Raw genomic sequence first — 24456 nt, forward strand, 5'->3', positions numbered from 1 at the left:
TAAAGATGAGGTGTGATTTGGCCACGGCGATGTGCCTGCTTTCTTGCAACTTTAGGCATCATTTTGGTAATGACCAGGAGGACAGAATTGGAAGGTACTTGGCCCTAGACTCCTTTTGGTGGGTGCAGTGGTGATGGCAGTTTGGTGGAAACTGTGATGATGGTTTTTACTAGTAGAATGAAAGCCAATACAGGACTTAAGACCTTGCGTGAAACCCACCCTGGTTTGATCCCCGGCATCTCCTGTGTTTCTCCAGAACCCCCAGGGATCACTCGTAAGCGTAGATTCAGGAATCGTTCCTAAGTGTCTTAGGATCGACTCTCCTCAAAACAAAACAAACAAAAATAATAGGAAATATAGAACTTCTGTTTGTTAGAAATGTCAGGATAGTTATCGGGTGACTGTTAAACCTTAAGATTCTTTCTTCTCAAAGCAGGGGCATTGTGTCAGAAAGTGACTTAGGAACCGATACAAACTCAGCCGGAACTTAGTCTAGATTGAAGTTTTGCTCTTCCATGAAAACTCAGAATATGTCAGTTTTCAGAATAGAAATGTTTATCTCCATATCTGAGTTTTAAAATTCATCATGCATATGTTCTGTGATTTAAAAGTAACAGTCTTTTCCATTTTTCTCATTCTACTGCAAATTGCAATCGCACCATGTCATCAAAAAGTTATTTAGTGACAACTTATGGGGAGCCAAAAAGTTTCCTGTAATTTGCATATATTTTCCACATTCAGAATGTTAGTGATTAAGTTTTTTTGGTGTTCATTTAAAATAATATATTATTATTGAAAATAAATATAATAATAAATGCAAAATGTTGGCTCTAACGACATATGCTAAACATTTTCACAGTGCAACACAGCATATGCTTAGTTCTTCATTAAGAGATTTTAAAATAACTTGTATTTAGCAAGAATACATTATCTTTTATTCGGGATTAATTATATGCTGTTTTGTGTACCATAATTTAAAGTGCTACCCACTTCTAATATGTAATACGCAAAAGAAACTATGGTTACAATTCATTAGAATTGGCTTCTTTCCTTTGCAATTTAGTGGCATAATGAATACATAGAGCTGAAATGCTATTTGTTACTCGAATCAAAAGTTACATGAAGTGCTGATAACTAACAGTTACAAATCCTTTTTTTTTAAATCACAGCATGCTTCAGGAGAATGGAATAAGTCATGAGAGTAATTCATGCATAATTAGTTATTTTGCCATTCTTTGATAGATTTAAGAATAAGTTTCTTAAAAGGACTATTGGAACTATGGGTAGAAGAGCATTTAAAAACCATTTTGCATTATTTAAACACAGAGCATAAGTCAATTGTTTGGTATGCCTAGACAGATACTTCTTTGAAAGCAAACTGTGACTTTTGTGAAGAACTTCATTTTAGGTGTCTAGTGAGACTCATCTTTTTTAAAACAAAAACCCTTATCTCCAGTAATGCCCTAATGATGTTAGTTGTCCAGTTAATTATTTGCAACCTTTGTTTGATTCTTTTCTTTTCTTTTCTTCTTCTTCTTTCTTTTTTTTTTTCCTTTTGGGTCATACCCGGTGATGCACAGGGGTTATTCCTGGCTCTGCAGTCAGGAACTACTCCTGGCTGTTGGCTGTTCTCAGGGGACCATATGGGATGCTGGGAATCAAAACGGGTTGGCCGCATGCAAGGCAAACATCCTACCCACTATGCTATCACTCCAGCCTCTGATTATCTTATTTTCATCTATATTTTGGGTGAGCAATGAAGAAAATTATGCCCCTTAAGTTAAATTCTTAGCAAAAGGTACTAGAGTTCATGACTGGGGACCCAGAGAATGAGTCCAGGTCTCTTGGTGTAGGTCACATTTTTATTTGGGCTTCCCAAAATTTATACAGATTGTCATCTTGTGTGGTGTGGGGCTGGGCCACACCCAGCTGTGCTCTGGATTCACTCCTGGCTCTGTGTTCAGGGATCATTTTTGATGGTGCTTGGGGAACATACATGATTCCAAAGATCAAGCCTGGGTCTGCTGCAGGTAAGGAAAGCAACTTACCCACTGTACTATGTTTCTGTCTGACAAATTGTCACTTTCAATCTGAATTTTTACCAAGAATTTGAATGGGTGGGAGTGGATTTGAAGACTTTGTTATCTTAACTAAGCAGGAAGAAAAGAAAAAGGCAAAAGAATCAAGTGATAAAGAAACTTCTTAAATGCAATATCCATTTCAGACTCTCACAATACCTTGAATTTTCATTAAAAATGTAAGAACTTTAAATAATAATAGTAATAATAATAAAATATTCCTATGATAGCATAGAATGTACACTCCGATAATTTGTTGATGGAGTTGAAATTACTACAGGAAGTTATTAGACAAATTTTTTCTCACACCTTAATACATACAGATTCTTTGCCTTAGTGGATTCATTTCTGGTCTGCTTCCTTCCGAAACAATACAGCACATGTGTACGCATGCGCGCGCATACACACAGAGTTAATCCAGCAAATTTCTCTTGTCATGTAATTCATACTTTAATAAAGCTGTTAACAATTGATTGTCATGTTTCTTATAGGTGGCAAAGTATAGACATACTAAATGACTATTTTTATACGGAATCTTTAAGTAGTAACAGTTCATTCATACATCCTTAAACTTGGGAAGTCATTTATTAGAATTATGAAAATTATTGTAACCGTGTAGCAAACACTTGAGTAAAATATTTATCAGAACATGCATGATATTGGATTGTGTACAATCCAAAACTCAACTTTAAAAAAGTTAGTTACAATAACTAGTTATAATACACCAACATGATGATTAATGGAGTTCTCATTGGAGGATAAGGCTTTCTGTTCACTATCCAATCATTTATTCATTAAGTCAACTTTATTTTGAAAACTCATGCATCTTCAAAATGTTTTTCTAAGGGGATTAGGTACTGTTAAAATCATGGAAAATTCATTAATAAAAGTCAGCATAATATTCTTATAATAGGCATTTCTTTTTTTCCCTAATTGTTTTTGGGGCCACACCCAGCTGTGCTCTGGCCTGGACACCACTCTAGGTGGTACTGATGAGGACTGGGATAGGGGTGGGGAGAAAATGTGGTGATGGGAATTAAAGTCAGGGCCTCACAGATGCAATGCATGTGTTCTACCATTTGAGCTACATCCCTGCCCTAGAGAAGCATCTTGGCTATGTCTACACCTCATGCAGTGCAGGTTTTAGTAGATTAAACTGTTACCCAAGATCATCTGTACCATGGAGGAGGACCCAATTAAATGGGATTGACAAAACTTATTAACGTTTTACTTTTCAATCATAGTAATTATAGGTCAGCTGTGAGAATGTCCTGCGTAACAAGTTGCACCTTAAACCAATGCACCTGGTGCAATCAATTTGCATAAATCCCCCCTCTTTCCACTTAGCCAGCAGTGGGTCTCTTTAATTTCTGTCATTTGTATCAACCATAATCAGAGTGTTAAGTGCATGAAATTTAGGACTTGCTCACTATTGCAGCTGGTGAGTGATTGGCATTAATAAGCCAACCCTTGCTGCTCAATCCTTTCTCATGGTCTAGCCCTTGGTTCCAGTGCAGGATAAATGTGATCCCTGAAATTTGTTAACTCAATTACACAGTCCTGGATTGCAGCAAACATTTCTCGTACAATGCCACTTGCATATTCTCTATGGTAGCTGACACTTCATAATTCCTAAGGGAAGGCATGAAGAATTAGTCTAAATTCCCTGGATTCTGAAAGAAAGGGAAAGTGATTAAGACGCTAAAATTGCTCAGACTACTGTGCTGGCATTGTTGGAGGAGTGATACTGTGTCAGGTGCAAAATGTAATAGCTCTGATTACTCAGTTCCTATCTTTTGGAACATTTCCAACTCACACCAAAATCTGAAATCTGCTCTACACCCAAAGCATGTGCTCGTCTAGAATTTCCAGTCGTGTTAAATAAATTCTTCTTTTATTCTCTCTCTCTCTCATTTAAAATTCATTTCCCAGGTCCTAAAATTGAATGTTTGTTTCCATGAGAAGTATTTGTTTAAATGCACTCTCTTATTCTGTGTCTTGGAATATCTAAGAGTTGATGACTTTGTGTGTGGGATACCCAATCTCTAGAACAAATTCCTGTCTACAGAGCCAAAGGTTGTGAAGATGATCTATTCTCTTGCTCGCTTTGGGAGTTATCTGATTTTCAAGAGTTTCAGAAGTGGCAGTTAGCACATGATCTACTTCCAAGTGACCTAGGCCTCTTATTTCAAAGGAAGCTTCGAGGCCCCTTGTCCAGGTCTAATATGTTTAGGGATGGGTTCTAGAAATCATAACAAGCACTTGTGTGTCTGGGAGTCTACCATTAGTGTGTAAAGTGCTGCATGCCCTCTTCTCAAAAACCCCATGGTTCTCACTCCTGTGTCATTCTTTATTTTGTAGTCACTTTAAGTTTGCAGAGGCCAGACATACTCTGAAAGGGTGATTTGAAATCTGAGTGTCCCAGGGCCTACTGCAAGCCACCTAGCTGTGACTTTCTGCATGGAATCTGGGTACCAGCAGCACCAGAATCAACTAGGGCTAGGTGAGAAGTGCATTGGGGGAACCCACGTTCAGACTTACTGGATCAGAAACTCTTGGGGTGACTTTAAGAAGCCCTAGGGGTGATGTTGGTTATTTGTAAACTCTGAGCATTTCTTGTGGGTTGTTTTTAGCCTACAGCCCCCTATATCAACACCCTGTCTCTACTGCTTCACTTTACCAATTTCTATGAAGAAAGAGACAGCTCTTTCCTTTGGACTGCAATTCCTTGTAGAGAATTGCTCAGATTTAAAGATCCAGGAGAGAGATTTTTAGAATCAATGTCACCTGCAAACGATGCCTTTACAGCAGGTAATGGTCAGGAAGGTACGAGTTTGGTCTCTTAAAAGCAGCATGACAAGAGCCTCTGGGTTTTAAATGAGATGACAGGCTCTTCCTAAGTTAATGCCAATTCCCTCAAATCGTGGTTTTGACATATACCAGCTGTGTCGCTTTGGAGAAAGCTAAAGATGAGCTAGGAGCCGTACATTTTATATCTGAAAAAGGAATAGCAGGATCAGACCTTCTTACTTTCACATGACGATTTTGAGCATTAAATGAGGCAGTAGATGGAAAAGTGATTTTCTGAGCCCGTGATCATCAGCAAATGTCCCAAGAATGTTACAGGACAGGTAACTATGATGAAGCATTGCATTTACCCATTTCTCTCATTTGAAATGGGGGTTGGTGACCACAGTGTCTGAAAGTCGTAAGTTTCAATAAAAGAGAATAGAGTGAATTCCCAGAGCAGTAAAACCTAATGTCCTTCTGTGAAGGAGGAAAGAAGGAAACCCAGAACTCCTTGTGTCCTTGACCCCATGCAAATGACTTCATGCAAATATGGACCCCTTGTTGAGTATATATGTGAGGAATTGATAACTAGAACTTAAAAAGTGGGCTATTTTCAAAAGCCAGTACGTATTCTTTGGCTAATATTCCAAAAGCTCCACAAGGAAATTACAACTAGCTTATCTTTTCTTCTAGAGAAGGAACCTCAGGTTCAGAGATCTGGGATGAGTTGGAAAAGCTGGAAGAATGTGACAATTTGAATGATCTGACTTCAAGCATAATGATTCTGTTCTGCTGCTTTAACCTGTGTGTGGCTATAGCTGGGGACATCTAACAATAAGCAACTGGGTGGGCAAGGCTACATATTTTAGTCACTGTCACTGTCATCCTGTTGCTCATCGATTTGTTCGAGCGGGCACTAGTAATGTGTCTCATTGAGAGACTCATTGTTACTGTTTTTGGCATTTCCAATATGCATGGGTAGCTTGCCAGGCTCTGCCGTGCGGACTCCATACTCTCAGTAGCTTGCTGGGCTCTCTGAGAGGGGCAGAGGAATTGAACATGGGTTGGCCGCGTGAAAGGCGAACGCCCAACCGCTGTGCTATCGCTCCAGCCCACATATTTTAGTACCTATGGGAAAGACAAAAGAACTAAATTACACACTTGGATGAAGCCACATTTAAAAAAAAACCTCATTACCTAGAAGCTAATTAACCCCTTGCTAAAATGAAGAGAGGCCCTTTTGTTAATATTATTTTAAACTATGTATAAACACGTTCAAACAGCTGTGCAGTTGGATACTTTAGACTGAAGACCCTTGAGGCTCCATCCCGTTGAGGGTGTAAAACTAGTGTTGCCCACACCTGTAGGAAGTTGGGCCAGTATTTCCACTCTGGAAGACCAGTCACCTGAGTCAGACAAGGCTCTCCTCCTCATTGCCACTGTCTGCATCACCCATCACCATAGCTTGGTTCTGACTCCTTTTCCTCTTTCTTTCTGGTTTTTAGGTAGATTTGGAGTTTATCTTACTCCACAAGGGATCCCTTCTCATTGAAGAGATGGAATCATTTATCTCATCAATAGAATGTTTCTCAGCCTCAACGCAATTGAAATTCTGAGCAGGGTTATTCTTTGTTTGTAAGGCATTCTAAAATGTTAGCAGCAGCCCTTATCTCTCCTCACCAGTTCCTGTAAATCCCTTTATTCCAGTTGTGCCAACTCACCATGGGTGTCTCCAGACACTTCAAGTGCCCTGGAGACACTAAAGGCATCTCCTGTTGAGAACTATTGCTGTAGAGTATACCTCTCTCCTCTCAACTTCCTGAAATCAGACCCAGCATGGCAGTTTAACCAGACTCAGGGTTTTTTGTATTGAGTTTATGTATTCATTGCTAAGACTGCGTCTTGAGTGGTGGCCCGTGTTTCCATCTGGAGGCACACACTGTTGGTAATTTCCCTTTGTGATGTCGGCTACTATTGAGTCCCGATGTCTCACTCAATTATAAGGGGTTGCAAATTGTTGACACACCAGTTCTGTCATCCCTTTGGCAATGATTTGTATAAAGATCTATAAAAGTCTGATTTATAATGTTGCCACTAGGGTTTCACTAGGAAAGGTGTGCATGTAAGTTTTCTATTTTCCTGGAATGTCTATTCCTCCAGCAGCAAATCGTTTCTGTTCTTGCCACTTAGATACAATCTTCTCAATTTTTAAGACCCAATTTATCAAACGAATCAGGGCCAGGGTAAAAAAGGGAGGCTCAGATCTCTTGTTCTTCTTCTAGTTCATAGCTTACATTTGAACCAGGCAGTTTGATATCTTAGAAAGACCCATAGATATTACAGCGACACTGATCCAAACTCCACTTCCACGTCTCAAAAGTAACTTGCAACAATTCAAGTAAGACTAGTGAAGTGTGTGCATGTGCTTCATCGTCAAGACAGAAAGAAAAGATCACACAGCTATTTTTAGAGATCAGCTCATTTGGAAATATTGCATATGGGGGACTGGGTCAATATACACTCAATGTTCTTTTCTATCGAGTCACTTTTATTTGAAGAATACTTACTATGTGTCAGTATATCTATGTTGCCTCGTCATTCAATTCCTCCTGCAGTACCCAGATCCTGGGCAACAGATACAGAAAATAAGGGGTGTCCAGGGGTTAAGTAGCCCGTCCCAAATTTCCAAGCTGATGTAGGCTGATTCTAGACTTAATTCAGACCTTCCTGATGCCATAAACCATTCAATTTTCCGCTAAGTTTGCCGTTTAATTGGGTATTAAGTTTAAGTAAATGAATGAATATAAGAAGATGAGTCTACTAGAAGTTTTTGGCTATTATTTCCTCCCAGATGGTTTACTTTTCTTTGAGGACAGTTGATATGGACTTTGCATTTCACATGTGAATTGAGGCATGCTATGTGGAACACACCGTAAATTTAGTGGGACTTAAGGGGATTGTGTCACATTGGTGTCCAGTTTGGCTTCTGTGATGGACCTAAGCAGCCTCTATTCTCCACGGTCCATCTCTTTCCCCATATCACAGTTAGGGGCTCAGGGGGCTCTCTTATCCTAAGGAGGCCAGTTTAGGGAGGTTTAGGGAGGTCAGAACCCCGGCTCTTCCTCTTTATGAAGCTATTCTCAGCTAAGATATGATGGCCCCATTGCCCAGCTTTCGTGTCAGCCTCCCTCAGTGCTGACTGGCCACATCTGAGTTCTGCAAATGAACAAAGGTCAGGTGTTGGGGGAGGGATTTAGCCTCACAGAGCCCAAATTCAATGCCCTTGTAAAGGACATGGTGGGAAGAAAAACAACTCTCTGGCTGACTTTAGGCATGGGGAAGGGGAGGCGAGAGACTACGAGGTGAACTCTAAGTGTAGGGGCCGCCAGCAGGCCTGGGAATACCACAGAGGGTGTGGATAGGAGACGGTCATCGCCACCTGTCTTTCCGTTGTAGACTTGATTCCACTCTGTCCCCACACCCTGGATCATGTGTATATTTTCAGCACCGAATTGATTTTAGAGGACATCAGTATGTTGTGCAACTACTCTTTTTTGTTTCTTTGCTTGACTTTGGGCCACCTCCTGTGTGCTTGGGGGACTACTCCTGGCCGGCAGTCAGGGGACCATATGCAACACCAGCAGGACATTGAACCAGAGTCAGCTACATGTAAGGGCAGTGCTTAAATTCTTGGACTACCTCTTACCAGCCCCACAATGTTGCAATTTGAAATTGACATTTCATTTCAGAATATGTGCAAAGTGAAGTTTTTAATGACATATTGTCTTTATATTCTCAGGTTCTCTTTGAGGTGTGCTGATTTTAATCCTGAGAAATAACATTTTCTTCTAGATACCAGAATAATCAATTCACTGTGGTTATATTCTGTATTACATTTCTACCAGGACAGATGCACTATACACATGGGTGTCATACTACCATTGCCTTAACACTGGGTGACTCAGCTTTGGAGTACCCTTAAGTTTTTATGACAATTTTCAGGGCCGGAGCGATAGCACAGTGGGTAGGGTGTTTGCCTTGCACGTGGCCGACCTGGGTTCAATCCCCGGCATCCCATATGGTAACCCAAGCACTGCCAGGAGTAATTCCTGAGTGCAAAAGCCAGGAGTAACCCCTGAGCATTGCTGGGTGTGACCCAAAAAGCAAAAAAAAAAAAGTTTTTATGACAGTTTTCAGAACATGTGGTTTGTTGGGACAATAAACATATTTAACAGGAATATCACAATATTAAATATAAAGAATCATATAGATGCAAGAATCATATAGATACCCACCACTAATCCAATATTAAATATAATCAATATAAATTACAAATATATGCATTTGAGTATATTAAGAATCATTTGAGAGATGATTTTTACTAAGAAAGTACAATAAAGTACTCTAGCAAGGATCTAGAAAATGATGATTATATTTATTCTAGACACTGCCAGTCTAGAATATTGGAGACACAAAGATGTATAAAGTAATATACCTTTCCTAGAAGAGGTCATAGTACATTAGGGAACGAAGCTTGTAATGAAACTACCACAAAGGAGAAAAATCACACAGAAACAAATAGACGAATAAAACTGCCCAAGTTTGTATGTCAGAATTTCACAAGTGAAATCGATGAGCAAGACTGGGAAATACTTAAGACAAATATGGCCTGTATAAAGTGGTTTTGATTTGTTATAAAGAGCTCTTGTAAGTGGATAAGAAAAATGCCAGCATTCCAGTGGAGAAGAGGGAAAGACCTAATCATACAAATTCTAGAATTTTATGCATCCATCTCTATATACCCACATATTCATGTATACCCACCCTTCCAAAAATTCACAGTATTATATTCAATGACAGAGAAATTCAAGCAACAATGTATAGTCCCCTCTAAAATAATCATTAGATTAAGAGATTGTTATTATGATGGAACAGAGTGAATTAACATAATCCCATTATGTTAGTGCATGAGTCAATTAAAATAACTTTTCCAGAAACTAATTTGTGATACCTACACATAGGTTTAAAATCTAACTTCTCTGACCCATCCAGCAGTTTCACTTTTAAGTATCCACTGGAAGTGAAAGAGCAGGTATGTGGGCAGGGACAAGTGCACTATTAAGTTTGCGGCAATATTATTTCTATTAGAAAAATTATAAAACTACCAGGTAGTCAATAAAAGAGGGCTGAAGAGTTACATATTTTTTTTGTTAATTCTGAAAAGCAATTATGCTGCCATTAGAAGCAAGGGTCTCAAAGAATATTCAGTGCTGGTGAAGAAGAATGCTCAAGGTGTAAGTTTAAAGATATATTCTAAAGAGTCCAATATAACTATAGAAGATTATTGTGCTACGTCTTTAAGGAAATATTTCACAGAGTCCAGTATGAATAAAGAAATATTTTAATTTTGTTCAAAATCAGGGAGAAAATAGAGGAAGGACATATTTATTTTCTCACTGATGCCTTTTATTTTTAAATATTTTTACCCTGAAGTCTGCATTTTCTTATAGTAATAGAAGTATGAATATTACATTCTAGCACCCAACTACTAAAATATTAAATTTTAAAAGTTCTATTTATAATAACTTTAAAATAAAATTTAGTATTCGATTTAATAAGAGGTATAAATAAATAATGCCTATGAGTTATCTTAAAATCATAATACATTATGAGGTGGGAATTATTCAAAGAAGAGTTTCTAGAAAATTATTCATTTACTCCCACTGAAAGAGAAAAGCAAAGAAATCTGGAAAAATGGGACGAATTAAAAATATATATTCAAAAGAACTTTGATTTACAAAGTTATTGATAGTTGACTCTTAGGCATATAATATTCTAGCACCAAGCCCACCATCAATGTCAACTTCTCTCCATCCATGTTCCCCTTCCCCACCTCCTCCATACTGCTACCTTGACAGTCACATTATAAAGTTTGGTGGTTGTAGTTTGGATCTCATGTTCAGTGCTGAGTCTGTGATGGGGATATATAGCTCTACCACTACCCCACTTTACCAGTATACTCGGAGGCCTCTGGCCCTTGCTCCCTTCTTCTGATTTCCCTTTCTCCTCTTCTTCTTTTTGAATATTAAGAACCAGGCCATAACCTTCCCTGTGGATAAAGGTTTTTGGGGGGCCGATGGGATGGGAGCTGGCTTTCTACCAATGGAAGCACAAACATACTTGGCATGTTGAAGGAATGAAGTGGGTCTAGTGTAAGCATATGATGCATTCTCTGTACGGTGGAGGGTCTAGCAGAGGCAGGAAAAGTGAGAGACTATACTGAAAGGCTTTCCATTCTCAGGTTACGCTAATGGTTTCAAAAACTAATGACAAATTTGGGAGATTCACAGCTAAAGTTAACTGGAATACATACACACACAGTGAGATAAGTTGCATTATAGTAAACGAATACACAGAAATATACGTACACACACTTTTAAAATGAAATTTAGAGGGAAATAAATATTTTCTTTGTATCACCAACCATAACTAACTCTATCTTACCCTGTAAAATATGTCAGAGAGCTTTTTCTGATCAAGTCTCTTATAGTAGGATCTCTTCCTATCTATTATATATTAGGAATTCCTACTCTATAAATATTCTTCATACAAACTGACATTTGTTATTGATGCATTGTGTCCCATGGTGCTGATAGTCGCTACCTGAATGAATTTCACAATGTCCCTACACAGTCGTCAAAAAGCATAAATTGGACTGGTTCCAACTCCTCATGCCATCGTCTCTCCTAGTCTGGCTATAAACCCAGTCTTATGGGATGATGCCGTTTTTTTCACACACTAGTTGGTGCTCTTTTAAAATTATCGTTGAACTCCAACACCACAAACAGCCAAATGACTCACTGCTTAAGGTCAGGCAGTGAGTGGTACCGGCTGATAGGTTCCCCATATGGCTCTAGTTTCCCTTTGTTCCTTGTTACCTCTCCCTTCTCAACGGAACTCTGAAATGTTAATTCAGGGTTCCCCCTGGAATAATAAGAACCTCCAGTTCTGATCTGTCATATGATCCCTAGTGCACAATTCAATAGAAAGCAGCACCTGATAAATGCTTGATAACTTATTGATTATTGTGTTTATTAAATTAGGATTAAAAATATTTTGAGATTGATTATACCATCCTGTAAATATTCTGGAAAATTCTTGAGGGAAATATTAGTCTTTTTTTGATGTGAGACTTGTTTTGCAACTGTATTTTTTTGTTTTCTTTGGTTTGAGGGTTACACCTGCCTGTTCTCTTGGGCCTGCACTCAGAGATCATTCTTGGCAGACTCAAGGAACCATAGGGGGTACCTGGGATCAAAACTGAGGTAGCCACATGCAAGGCAAGCTCATTACCCTCTATACTATGCAGCCTCTCAAATGTATTTGAAGTGTCTGAGACCCTGATTTCCACTGAGTCCCTGATACCTGTGCCTTAATTAGGGCAATGACATAATACAAAGCAGCATAGATACTGATAATACTCAAGGTAGATTATCACACTGCTATATTAAGGATTCTTGATGCCACCTTGAACATTAATGTACTACTTTTCTCAAGTGACAGACAGCTGGTTTTGAGCTCAATAACATAAGCCATGCTTATTTACTGATAAGGATCTATGAATTATTTTTCTACACATTTAAAGAGAAAAGGGAGGGTAAGAAACTCCAAAGTCATATAAAGAAACATTAGCCCATGTATAATTCTAGATTCCCTTCTCAGTCAGGGGGATTTCTCTGGCTTTTGGACACTATCAAGAGGTAATTGTAGATATAGATATTGATAGATGTAACTGATAGAAAGTTCCAGAACAATGAACAGGAAAGACCAAAATTTCTTTTCACTGATGATGCATCAACTGGGTGGGGATTGCTAGAACAAATGAGTAACTGAAACAGTGAACCAACATAATTGCCACCTCTGCTTAAACTAAACATTGTGAGTGAAATGAGTGAGTATTGAGCACACAGAGAAGGTAGTGATGCATTTTAGTCTAACCTAGATTAAGTAAAAATATTTGAGAAGTGTCTGCTTTATCCTTGCTAAGAAGAGGTAAGATGCTGGCCTCTGGAAGATGAACCGCACGGCAAACTATATGACGTGAACATTGTTTTACTGCTCCTGTCATGTATTTGTGAAATGCTACTGCTATGTTATATAGATGTGTAATGATTTCATGTTTAATTGAAAAGAATTTCTTCCTTTAAGCATATTGTTTTGATTGTAAAACCAGAACAGTCCTTTTAAAGTTACCTACTAATTCGTTTTTTTATTGTCTTGAGTACAAGCAGCATGGTAGGGTACTAGGTGAGTGAGATGTAGCATTTGCTAATTCTGTTTTTCCTTTTCCCTTTCTCAAATTGCCTTTGTCTTTTTGTCTTAAAGTAGCTCTTCCATAATTAGACTATGCAATCTTCGCTTTGCCATTGTTATTAATTATTCTCTTTACATTACATATTTGTGTTTTGTGTTCTTTTAATACTCTCTCTCTCTCTCACACACACACAGACATTTTTTCTGGGGCTGAAAAAGGAAGGAATATCCTTGCAATAAGCTTCTGTAGGTGCCAGGATTTTTGCTGCATTATCTCATTTGATTCATGCATAATCATCAAAAATGATGCTTATCCTAATTTCCCTCTTCCCTTTGTTGCTGCTGAGGTTATTAAGATCAGGCTCTCACACAGAACACTTGCCTATGGTTCTCTTCCACTAATACACAGCACCTGCCATTCCTATTTTGTCCTCTCATATCAGAAAAGGGACAGAGAGTCTGTGCTTTTCAGGTGTGCCTATGTTGAACACTGGGGTTCAATTCTTAGCAGCTCCTATGGTTCCCTAAACACCACCAGGAGTGATGCTTGAATGCAGAACCAGGAGTAATCCCTGGGCGTCTCCAGGTGTGGCCCCCAGGAAGGAAGGAAGGACAGACGTACATGATACAGTGGGAAGTGTATGAAATATGCAGCCTCAGGGTCCAGAGCTCCATTTGTCATCCTAGAAAACTCCTCAGGCTATTGGGAAGTTGTTGAAACACTCTTGAGTCTTAATTCCACTCCCCCCACCTTCCCTTTCTCACCCGCCCCCCAAAGAAAAAAACACTGCCTATTGAACAGAGCTCTCTTTTCGAGTGTCTGTGAGATGAGAAACACCACATCCTCCCAGTGTAGACAGGATCAGAGAAAGCTATTCTTGTCTCCATCTTTTTCTCTGACCATCCTCCATTTCTTTGCAGGCTGTGAGCCATTGATGGAAGTTATTGATGGCTTCCCCGAGCAGCTTATTGAGCCTCAGAGAGAGTCAGGGCTTTCTTTTGGGGTCCGTCAGCCTCGCCCCGCGGAAGAGAAAAGAACAAGCGAAGACAGCGATGCCTTTCAAGCGGGGCTGCAGGAATTGGAAGTGGGGCTTGCGGGAGATAAATCAAAGAAAATTGTCTAGAAACGGGACGAATGGAATTCAAGCTTAACAAGTGCTGGGGTGGGGAGGCAGGCGAGGCTACTCCTACCTGGAACATAAATCACTGCTCCTTGAGGGGGTGGGGGGGCAACTCAGCAGCAAAGTCTCAAGGCAGGAGATGGCTCATCTCTCCATGCCCAGGATCTGGGACTCATCACCACTCACTGTGATAGAGGATTAGACCCACAAGCGAGACTCTTTCCCTTTTATCACACCTCATTGGTTAAAAATAACTGGCCCTGTTTATGGAGCCCATTGGTAAATCAGATGTGGGGTACACGGGTACTGGATGCAGCCACTAATGTAACTCACAGCCCCCAAGAACACCCGCTCATTTGAATACTTCAGTTGAGTCAGTGTCACAACAGCACTGCTCTGTTTATGGCCAGGCGGTGCATGCTGGCTGGCGGGGTGGCACTCCGTCCAGGGATTGCATCCAGCTGTACCCGTGTCATCCGAGGAGATAAATCTTCAGGGAAGTGTTGCCGGTGAGAGGTAGATTCTCCTGGAATACTCTCCTGGCTCTCCTGTGAAAGCCAGAGACTCAGAGATCCTTGCCAAGGGCTCATCATAAATCCTGCTGAGACAGAGAAATCCCTCCAGAAAGAATGGCGCTTTGCAATGGCCCACAGTCCTAAGCAACTGTGTCCGAAGAAGAAGCACATTTGCAACGATGCTTCGATGCTTCCATGAGCACAGATGGGTTGCTTTCCAGGGCAGGGTCACAGAGGGGGAGGGGGACTTTATTAAGAGCCCCCCCCCTGCCCTTTTATTCCTGTGTGGAGAGCAGGAAAAAGGCTTGACAGAGTTTCAGCCTGAGAGGCACTGTCACATATGGACACTTGTCATCCGTTTGCTGAATTTGCTATGTCTCTTATGGGGAGAGAGAAACCTGTGTGAGTCTCTGTCCCTTGCTACCCCAGAAGGGAGAGACAGGCTCACAACCATCTCTCCAGTCAGTGCTTCCCCACCCCTGCCTTCCAGTCCCCCTCGGTAGAACTGTGTGGTGAGGCTCACGCCCACGCGGGAGAGAAATAAAGCAGATGACCCACCGGTCTGCTCTTCTGTGGACTCAGTCCGCCCATCTTCATTGTCGAGTTCCACCATATCTGCAAACCCGCATTCTGGACTAGAGGGTGTGAAGAGTGAGCAAGAAGGAGAATGGAAATCTGTGTGTTCAGGTGGTGGGGGTTGGGGGGACAGACGCTCAGGTGCTTCTTTCCTCAAAAAAATAAATCTATTTCCAGATTTATTAAATTTTTAAAAAATGTATCCATTTCTTCCTCCCAAGGATGGAAGATAATTTAAATTTACCCTAATCCTTTCTCCTAATGTTCTGAGTAAACACTAGGAAAAGATTGTAAAGAAAAATGCTCTTTGAAATGCCCACACACTCCATTTTGATAAAGCAGTGGATTGGGAAATACAAGCAATCATTACAGATGAGGGTACAGCCAGGAGGGTTTCTTATTAATGTTTAACTGCTTAGTTGCTTCTTTTTTTCCCCTTTTAATTTGGGAAAAGCAATATGGGTCCTTCATGTATCATACATTCTTGTAGGTGAATCATCTCACAGCCATGGTCCTATAAGGTGGAAACCATTAGGGTCACATTCCAGACAGAGAAATGAAAGCTCAGAGATGTGAAGTCACTTTGCTCTGGTCACACACAGCTTCTGAGTGATAGACCCTTCAGCTGATTCGCATCTGGTCTAGGTTTTTAGTTTAAAACTGGCACCTTTTCTCCTGTGAATTTTATAAAAGACAATCAAGGACAGTCCATTTGGGTCTGTTTTCCGACTCCATGGGGCATCTTGCTCCCCTTAAAGCCTGGTGTTCTTTGCAGAGCTTGGGAGCGCTCTGTCCTTTTGGGCTTACTCCCACAGCCAGGCAGAGGAAACAGAAAGTTAAACGATCTTCCCGACGGGCAGTCACCAGGAGTCAGTGGGCATTTGCTTTTATTCTGTTTGTTTGATCTGGAATAAAACAACACGACAAGTGTTCCCTGCCTCTGGGTCCTAGGGGTTAGCTCCAGATTTACCATTAGTGAATTGCATGAATAATGTAAGACTTTCCAAGTTGTCTTAAGACCCAACACAGCATCGCAGAGACCAAAATGCAACTTAGGTGTTTATGTGCTTTCCCTGCCTCAGCATCCTCCCAGCCACCACTTGGGAATTTACTAGATAAGCAGAACCTTAGCCCCCTTCCCAGACTTGCAGGCACAGAATCTGCATTTTCCTCCTGCAGGGGAGTTGCAGGGAGTACTGACAGAAACTGTGCTCCAAAGAATGCTGGGGAAGAGGGGGTCTTACTCCCACCCAAGATCAGGTGAGGAAAAGGTAGGCGAGTCAATCACTCAGGCTCCAAAATTTAAGAGAGCACCCCCCCAAGTATGGTGATCAACCAAGAGAAGCAGCAGTTAATGCATTATTTTTAAATGTCTGAAGTTTTCCATGGACAGCTGAGATAATTCAGGGTTAAGGTCAACCCCAATTCAATCCTTGGCACCATGTTTTCCCCCCATGCACTTCCAGGGCCTGATCACTTAATCCCCAGCACTGCAGGACCTGAATAGCACTGCATGCTTCACCCATTGCAAGGAACCACTGCCAGATTGGCTAACATCGCTAGAAGAGGCCCTGGAGCCCTTGGGAGAGGGAAGAGGAAAAGGTAGCTTCTCCTTTGGGAGCTTTGGTTTCTTGTTTTCTGTAAATATTCTGCATTTTCAGCCAGCAAAATTACGTCAAGGGCAATTCCATGTTTGTCTGCACATTTCTTCATTATTGGATCTTCAATCATGGTCATAGTGAATATCCACAAGGAATGTAGCACTTTTTTTGGCGTGGTGGACGGGAGGAGTCACACCTGACTGTGCTTAAGGCATACTCCTGGCTTGTGCCCAGAGTTCAGTCCTGATGGAATTGGAGGGGACCATATGTAGCACTGGGGAGTTTTAACCAGGGTCGACTACATGCAGGCAGGGAAAGTGCTTTATCCTGTCCAAGCTCTCCAGCCCCAAGGAATGTATCTTTAGAACCTGAATATTCAAGCTCCAAGTTTATCTGCCACACAGAGGTCATACTAATGATGAGCGTGACCCAAACAGATGACGCTTGTTGAGCTCTTGCTGCATGCTAAGGATCATGCACAGATCCATTTCCTCAATTTGCACAAACTACAGATGCCCTTTGACTTTAGACATGAGGTTATACCCCGAGCTTGGCAGAGAGGGAGTGTCTAAGCAGGGGAGGTCAGCATCCAGTCTGGACAATGGACCATGGGATCTCCTCTCTTTATATCCTCACAAAATAATGGTAAAATTGCATATAATAATTTTGTGGGATTGGGGTGTTAGTGTAGCAGGTAGAGCACTTGCCTTGCATGGACACATGATGAGATCCCCAAAACTACAGGTAATCCGCACCAAACTCTGCCAGGAGTAATCCGTGAGTTCTGCAGGTTATGCACGACCCCGAACCTGAGTTTGCCTGGTATTCTAAGTCCAACACGGAGTCATGCAACTTCTTTCCTTGGCTGTATTTTTTGATTACCAAGTGGTGTTCTGGTCTGAGACATCTGTCTCCCCTTTTCACAGGATGTTAAAAAGCTCTCCTGAAACTATGAATTATTGTATTTATTGGGGGACCTGGGAGCCACTCCTGGTGACCCTTGCCCAGCAGCACTTGCCTGACACTTATGCGGTGGCGGGGTGCGGGGGTGTCTCAGCTTCATTCTGTACCCAGACACGCTGGGGGACCATGCGGTGTGCAGAGAATTGAAGCCAAGAGTGCCTCTAGAGCCTTCTGAGGTATCTCCCTGCCCCCACCTCCGCGGCCTTTTTCAAATGCCTGTGACATTGTGGTTGCTTTTCTCTTTGTCCTTGAGCCAAGAGAGAAAGGGTGGCGAGTGAGGGTTGCTGTTAGTGCAAAGGATCGTCCCTGTTGTTGGGTGCGGCCCCTTGGAGCTGGAGCGGTGGCACGCCCCTCCTGCATCCATCCAGGCTTCTGCGCTGGCCTCAGAGCTGCAGCCCCAGCGCTGGGCTAGCTGGCTTGCGTCTGTGTGCGGCTCATTAGTAGTGGGTGTGTGTCTCATCACAGTGCCTCATTCACAAGGCTGCCAGCAGTGCCGGGAGCGGGGCCCGCCTCTCGGCTGTCCCGGGAGGCCACTCCTGTGTGCCCGCCGTCCACAACAGCCGCCCGGCACCCTCTCACAGCCCTGCTGCCCCGGGGTCCTCACATGAGATGCCCTGAGAACCCAGCTGCCTTTCGGAGATGGCACTGTGGCGGCAGAGCCTGCCCCTCGAGCAAGACTGGCGCTGGCCACCTGCTGCTCGGTGACCTTCGTGACAGAGGCGTGAGTAGGCGCTGCCTTTAATGAGCCTGGCCTCTCTCGCTCCGCCAGCCTCAGGGCAGGTGCCAGCGACACTGCCCAGCGCAGGCAGGAATGGTGGCCTGGAAATCTGCGACAAGGGGGACTGGCTTTCGTGGACAGCAGCATTAGGTCAGCAGAGTGGCTTTATTTATGTCCTGTGATGCGGTCAGCTCGGTGGGCTGCTCCACCCATCTCTGTATTTCCTAACTTTTCTGCTTGCTGCTCCGGGCGTGAGCTCCAAGTGGATCGGGATATCTTGATTCCTTTCGCTTTTTCATTGCTGTTTGCTTGCTGCTCTCCCGGACTTGATGGCGGCTGGTGGTCGTCTATTAGGAGTTTGGCAAAGTTTGGTCTTGTGTCCCAGGGAGGAAGGGTGCAGAGTGGGCCTCCCCCTGGCCAGATAGTGGTGTCTGGGGACACGCGCTTGGGGCAGTGTTTTCATCTTCTGCCTTTGTCTGGTCTTCTCCTCATTAAATCTCCCTGGGTCTGTTGAGTTGACTACCAATTGGTGCCTGACCTAGTTACAGAAACACTACGTTCCCCTTCGCTCTTTCTGAAGAAATGGCTCCTAACCGTTTGTTCACTGCAGTTCAAAGAGAACTGTGCGGTTGAGACTACCTGCTCGTATGCATGTAAGTAAGTGTGTGTATGTGTGTGTGTGTGTGTGTGTGTGTGTGTGTGTGTGTGAGAGTGTGTGTGTGATCCAGCCACCTAAATGAAGGCTGACACTTCCCGTTGCTATGCTAGGAGTCTGCTTCTGGGAAACAGTCCCGGGGCTTTGTCTGGAATAGCTGATGGGCTTGTCCCTATTCCCCATGTTCATCTCCTTTCGTTTTCAACTTAGAGCACTTCTTCTGGTGCCTGAGTTCTCACATTTTCTGTCCTCAGTGTCAGCTCTGTTTGCCGCTCTTCTGCCAAAGGACACTGTGCAATTACTCAAAGGACCTTTGGAACTGTTTATTCAGTGAATGAAGAGTTCTTCAGGACAGTCACTGGGGCCGCACATGCTTCCAACAGACCCCTGCCGCGCCAGCCCTGAGCCCTGACTCACACTTTTGGCTTTGCTGCTGCTGATCTCAGAAGCCATGTGGGACGTTGGCTTTGTGGGTGTCACCCAGGATCTGTGACCTTTTCGTCTCCATTTTCCTTGCATTTTAAAAGCGACTACCTCATATCAAACTGCATTTATTAAGTAATAACCGCTCTGTTTTCTCACTTTTAATCAATCATATGTACATAATTGCCAATCAGAGTTCTCATCAGTATGAGTTGATCAGAGCCAACATTTATTTGTTTACTGAGACTTCAAATGAAGATGTCAATAGAGTGACCTATGCCGGATGCTGGGAGCAGAAAAGTGAATAAGGTCTCAGCTTTAGCAGGAATTTCCAATATATATTATTCTTGGTCGAGGGATCATCTTCTCCCTTGGGTAAAGTTTACCAAGCACCCCTGTGTGTTTGGAGTGAACCCAGGGCCTTGTGTTGATGTTTGCCTTGTTTTCTCACAGCATCTTTAGAAGTTAGGCGTTAGAGATGCCACTTTTTGCAGTGAGGAAGCTGAGAACCATAGAGTTGAGTTGTTCACTCAGAGCCACACATTTAATGACAATGCAGAGCATGACTTGGGTCAGAATTGTCAGACTCAGTCTTCCTCTGACAATTTTAGTAACCAAAATCCGGTGTGTGTTATTCTACCCCACCCATTTTGGTTTGCTTTATTTATTGATTTTGTTTTTGTGGGCAAGAGAGTATATTATGTTCTCCATGTTTTGTGGCTTCTTGTTTTATCCCCCCCAGTTTTATTGATATATAACTGATTTATAACAGTATTCAAGTCTAAAGTATACAATGATCATCTGACATTGGTATACAGGGTGAAATGATCACCATAGTTAACTTTGTTAGAAAACATCATCTCATAGAGTCATTGGGTCACTGTTTTGTATTTTTTTCTGGTGATGGGAACATTTTAGAGCTACTCTCTTAACAAGTTTCAAACATACCATTTGTGGAGGTTTGTAGTCTCTGATTTAGTTTAAAGTCTCAAGAAAAATGAGTCTATAAAAACTTTCCAGATCAAAGAGCTAGTACAGAAAGTAAGGCCCTTGCTTTGCATATACCAACCCAAGTTCAATATCTGACACCACATATGGTCTCCTGAGCGCCACTAGTAATGATCTCTGAGCACAGAGTCAGGAGTAAATCTCCCTAAACAGAGCTGGGTGTGGCCCCAAAACAAAACCAAACCCAATCCTATATTTTTCCTTAGAGCAATGGATAATACAGTTTTTTTGTTTGTTTGTTTGTTTGTTTTAAGACATGCAGCTCCCTTACCTCCTGATCCTTTCAGCTGGGGAAATGAAAACTCTTGGGTGTTAAAGGAATTTGCTCATGGTCACACAAAAAGAGGCCTGACCTGGAACGTACTGCTTCTCTGGTGCTGGTATAGTACAGGATCTTATCACAGCTAAATTTTTCAGGACTAGGTAGCAAACCTTAAGAGACTCTCCAGATAATTTGAGTCAGTCTTGAAGTTAGAGCAGTCAAGATCAGATTAAAATGCCAGCTGACCAGAACAAGGGTTTAAGTGCTCAATCTGTGCCTTAGTCTAGCACAGTCCTTGGTAAACTGAACTGCAGCGGCATGCAAGTTGCTTGAATGAACTGGATAGAAGGAAAGAGGTGTCCTGCTATCACCCTATCACCCCCCACTTTTCAGTGGTAGCTTCTGCTGGTTTCCATTCTGGGATTCTCCACCCCAGAGAATAATTTAGAGTCCAACCAATGATATCAATATTTAATTTGACACTTGGATGATTCAGTCTTTTGGTATTGGGAACTTTTATTTTTTCTTGTTTCTATTTTGGAATAAGTTGGCAAGTTCCTCTGGCCTCTGTAAACCCAGCAGGGATTTGGGGAGTATTCGGGAAAGCCAGAGAGAGAGAGAGAGAGAGAGAGAGAGAGAGAGAGAGAGGGTGCTCACTTGCCTGTCAGCTTGTTCACATCGGCTGTGCCCAGTTCAGACACAGACCCTGCAAAAGACACATTTAGTTATCTGATGGGAATTGTACAAATTTGTGTCTAGGACAGATTATTTTATTTGTTTGTTTATTTTTTTGGGGGGAGAGGGGGTGGCACACTGGGCTATGCTTAGGACCTAAGCATATTCCTGGCTCTGCACTGAAAGATCATTCCTGGTTGGGGCTCTGGGGATCATATGGGGTAACAGGGATTGAACCCTGGTTGGCCATAGGCAGGGATGTACAATCTCTCCAGCCCCCACAGACAATTTTTTTAAAACTAAGAAATGAGGAAGAAGGTGCCAGACAGGAGTCCCATACATAGGTCATTCACTCTGATTTATAAATTATCCTTAATTTTTCTCCTCCCTTCCAGTATTTAGCTTCACTGATCACTGTATCACTGTCATTCCTTTGATCATCGATTTGCTCGAGCAGGCACCAGTAACGTCTCCATTCATCCTAGTCCTGAGATTTTAGCAGTGTCTCTTTATTCGTCCTTCCCAACAGTGCCACACTGGAGGCTCTTTCAGAGCCAGGGGAATGAAACCCATCATTGTTACTGTATTTAGCATATTGAATATGCCACGGAGAGCTTGTCAAACTCTGCTGTGCGGGTAGGATGCTCTCCGTACCTTGCCATGTTCTCTGGGAGGGAGAACTAGGCTATAAGAGGTTGCGCTGCTGCAAATGTGGTTGCACACTTCCAGGAGTGTTGTTTTATAGTCTCTTGATCTTGGCCATTGATGGGATTACATGGTGCTGGGGGCAGTTTGTGGGTGTGGCTGCCAAGCTACTGGAAAATGGGGGGTCTGGGTGGAGGAGGCCCAGTCCCGATCTGAGTAGGCTTGGTAATCTCAGCACCGGGTCCTGCACACCTGGGTTCCTCTGCCAGTTCCTTCATGAGTGAGTCTCGTCAGAACGTGTGGAAAGTGGCCTTGAGCATGGCTGTGGCTGGGTTCCGGAGGTCTTTGGCTGCCAGGGCTCTGCTTGGGGCAGGGAGGGAAACTCAACCCGCCTGCTCCAAGGGAAACCTGTGAAGACAGCTAGGCACAGGGGCAAGAGACTCTGCCACTAAGTATTTAGCTTTGTGAGTAATATTTTCACATTATGGCCATTGGAGTAAAGATTTTGTTTCATAATGAACCATGCTCAAATTTTCCAGCCTATTTTCCTCACTGCTTGACAATTCACAACATCAAGTGTTGGGAAGAGCAACTCTCACAGACAGAGCTCTCCCTGTCCTGCTGAGCCTCCTGCCCCAACGGGCAGCTTTTACTTGAGATAAATAGAAGAATATCGTTCTTATTGGGAGGCTGGGTAAGAAATAGAATGGGATTATAAAAGATTGACAATATGTAAAAGCCCCTGTACTTTATTTAAGTCAGACATCCCATATGAAATCAGCTGCCTTAACCTCAAATGCTTTATCTCCCTGATGCAAAAAGAATACTTGAGCCTTGCACAGAGAAATCTGGAACTAATTGTCAAGAGACTGGAAGGGAGGAGGGACTTTTTCCTTCTATTTCTTTTTTTTGTGTGTGTGTCATTTAAATAATCAAGGTGACTTTAAAAGCTAGCATCTTTCCTAAAGGCTAGGAAATGACTAGGAAAAGGAACATTTTCCTCATTTCTGAAAATAGTGTTTACCTGGAAGACAAAACATCACAAGGGATAGAAATGTAAAACTAACTGCTTAGGAGAGCTAACCTACTCTTTTAATGTCTTTAGGAAAAACAACTAGCAAGACAGGAAACTGTTAGAGCAAATCCAGCTGCTCACTTTCAGGTCAAACCTGTTAGGATTAATCCTTTAATGAGGTTACAGGGTTTTAGGAGATGCATTTGCAGAAGCTGCCTGGTAATGAGCTGAGTTGGAACCGAAGGTTGAGAGAGCTTTCATTAACTCTGTTTGCATCATCGTTTGGCAAGGTCACAGGAGAGTCTTCTTCAGGCCACTAAAAATAGCAGCCTCCTAGATGCAATCCAGCTTCTTTCCTTTTCTTCAGCTGGGTCTTATTTTGGGAGCTCTTTTCATTCTTCTCAACATCTGCCCCCTCTGTAATTTTGCATTGCCACTAGTGTGCTTGGGAGGGAGAAGGCAGAAAGTTCCAGGGCCCTAGTCACCTGGCTGCTTTCCCTTGTAATTATCATTGACCTCCTCCTTTCTTCTTCCCTTCCTTCCTTCCTTCCTCCTTCCTTCCTTCCTTCCTTCCTTCCTTCCTTCCTTCCTTCCTTCCTTCCTTCCTTCCTTCCTTCCTTCCTTCCTTCCTTCCTTCCTTCCACCTTGATTTCCTCTTTCCTTCATCTCCCTCTCCCGCCCTCTAGTCTTTTATTTCTTGACATGGCCACACTTCACTGTGTTTATCTCTCAAGGGAGACTGACATGTAGAAATGATACATACAAGGTTACTAGTGAGAGAAAGACTAAATGAATTAATGGCTGGAGTTGTACAGGAGACAATGTTCTCGAAAGAGAATATTAGGACCAAGAAGCCTTGTATCTCTAAAAAGCATATCCCATTAGTCTTGTAATATCCCCTCACTCCTCATGTTGGACCTCCCCCACATACATACGTAACTTTTTATTTCAGCTTCATGTTCTTTTTTTGGGGTGGGGATGGGGTTGCACACTTGGCAGTCCTTAGGACTTATTCCTAGCTCTGCACTCGGGGATCACTCCTGGTGGGCTCCAGGGGATGATGTGGGGTGCTGGAGATGAAACCCAAGTTGGCCGAAT

At 42.4% G+C, this 24456-nt stretch overlaps 1 protein-coding gene across 3 annotated transcripts in view; it reads left to right on the top strand.

Moving 5' to 3' along the window:
* The window catches only part of CDH11 (cadherin 11), a 166022-nt gene that overhangs the window by 26883 nt on the left and 114683 nt on the right, over positions 1 to 24456 (top strand). The window contains exon 1 of one of the 3 annotated variants that reach the window (XM_055145229.1): positions 18486 to 18825. The exons of 1 other annotated variant lie outside the window; for it this stretch is intronic. The gene's annotated coding sequence lies outside the window, so the exon portion shown is untranslated. Of the gene's footprint in view, positions 1 to 18485; positions 18826 to 24456 lie in introns of those variants that run through there. One more of the 3 variants, XM_055145230.1, reaches the window with a different exon arrangement.

The sequence above is a fragment of the Sorex araneus genome, chromosome 8 (assembly GCF_027595985.1).
Source record: "Sorex araneus isolate mSorAra2 chromosome 8, mSorAra2.pri, whole genome shotgun sequence".
Classification (NCBI taxonomy): Eukaryota; Metazoa; Chordata; class Mammalia; order Eulipotyphla; family Soricidae; genus Sorex; species Sorex araneus.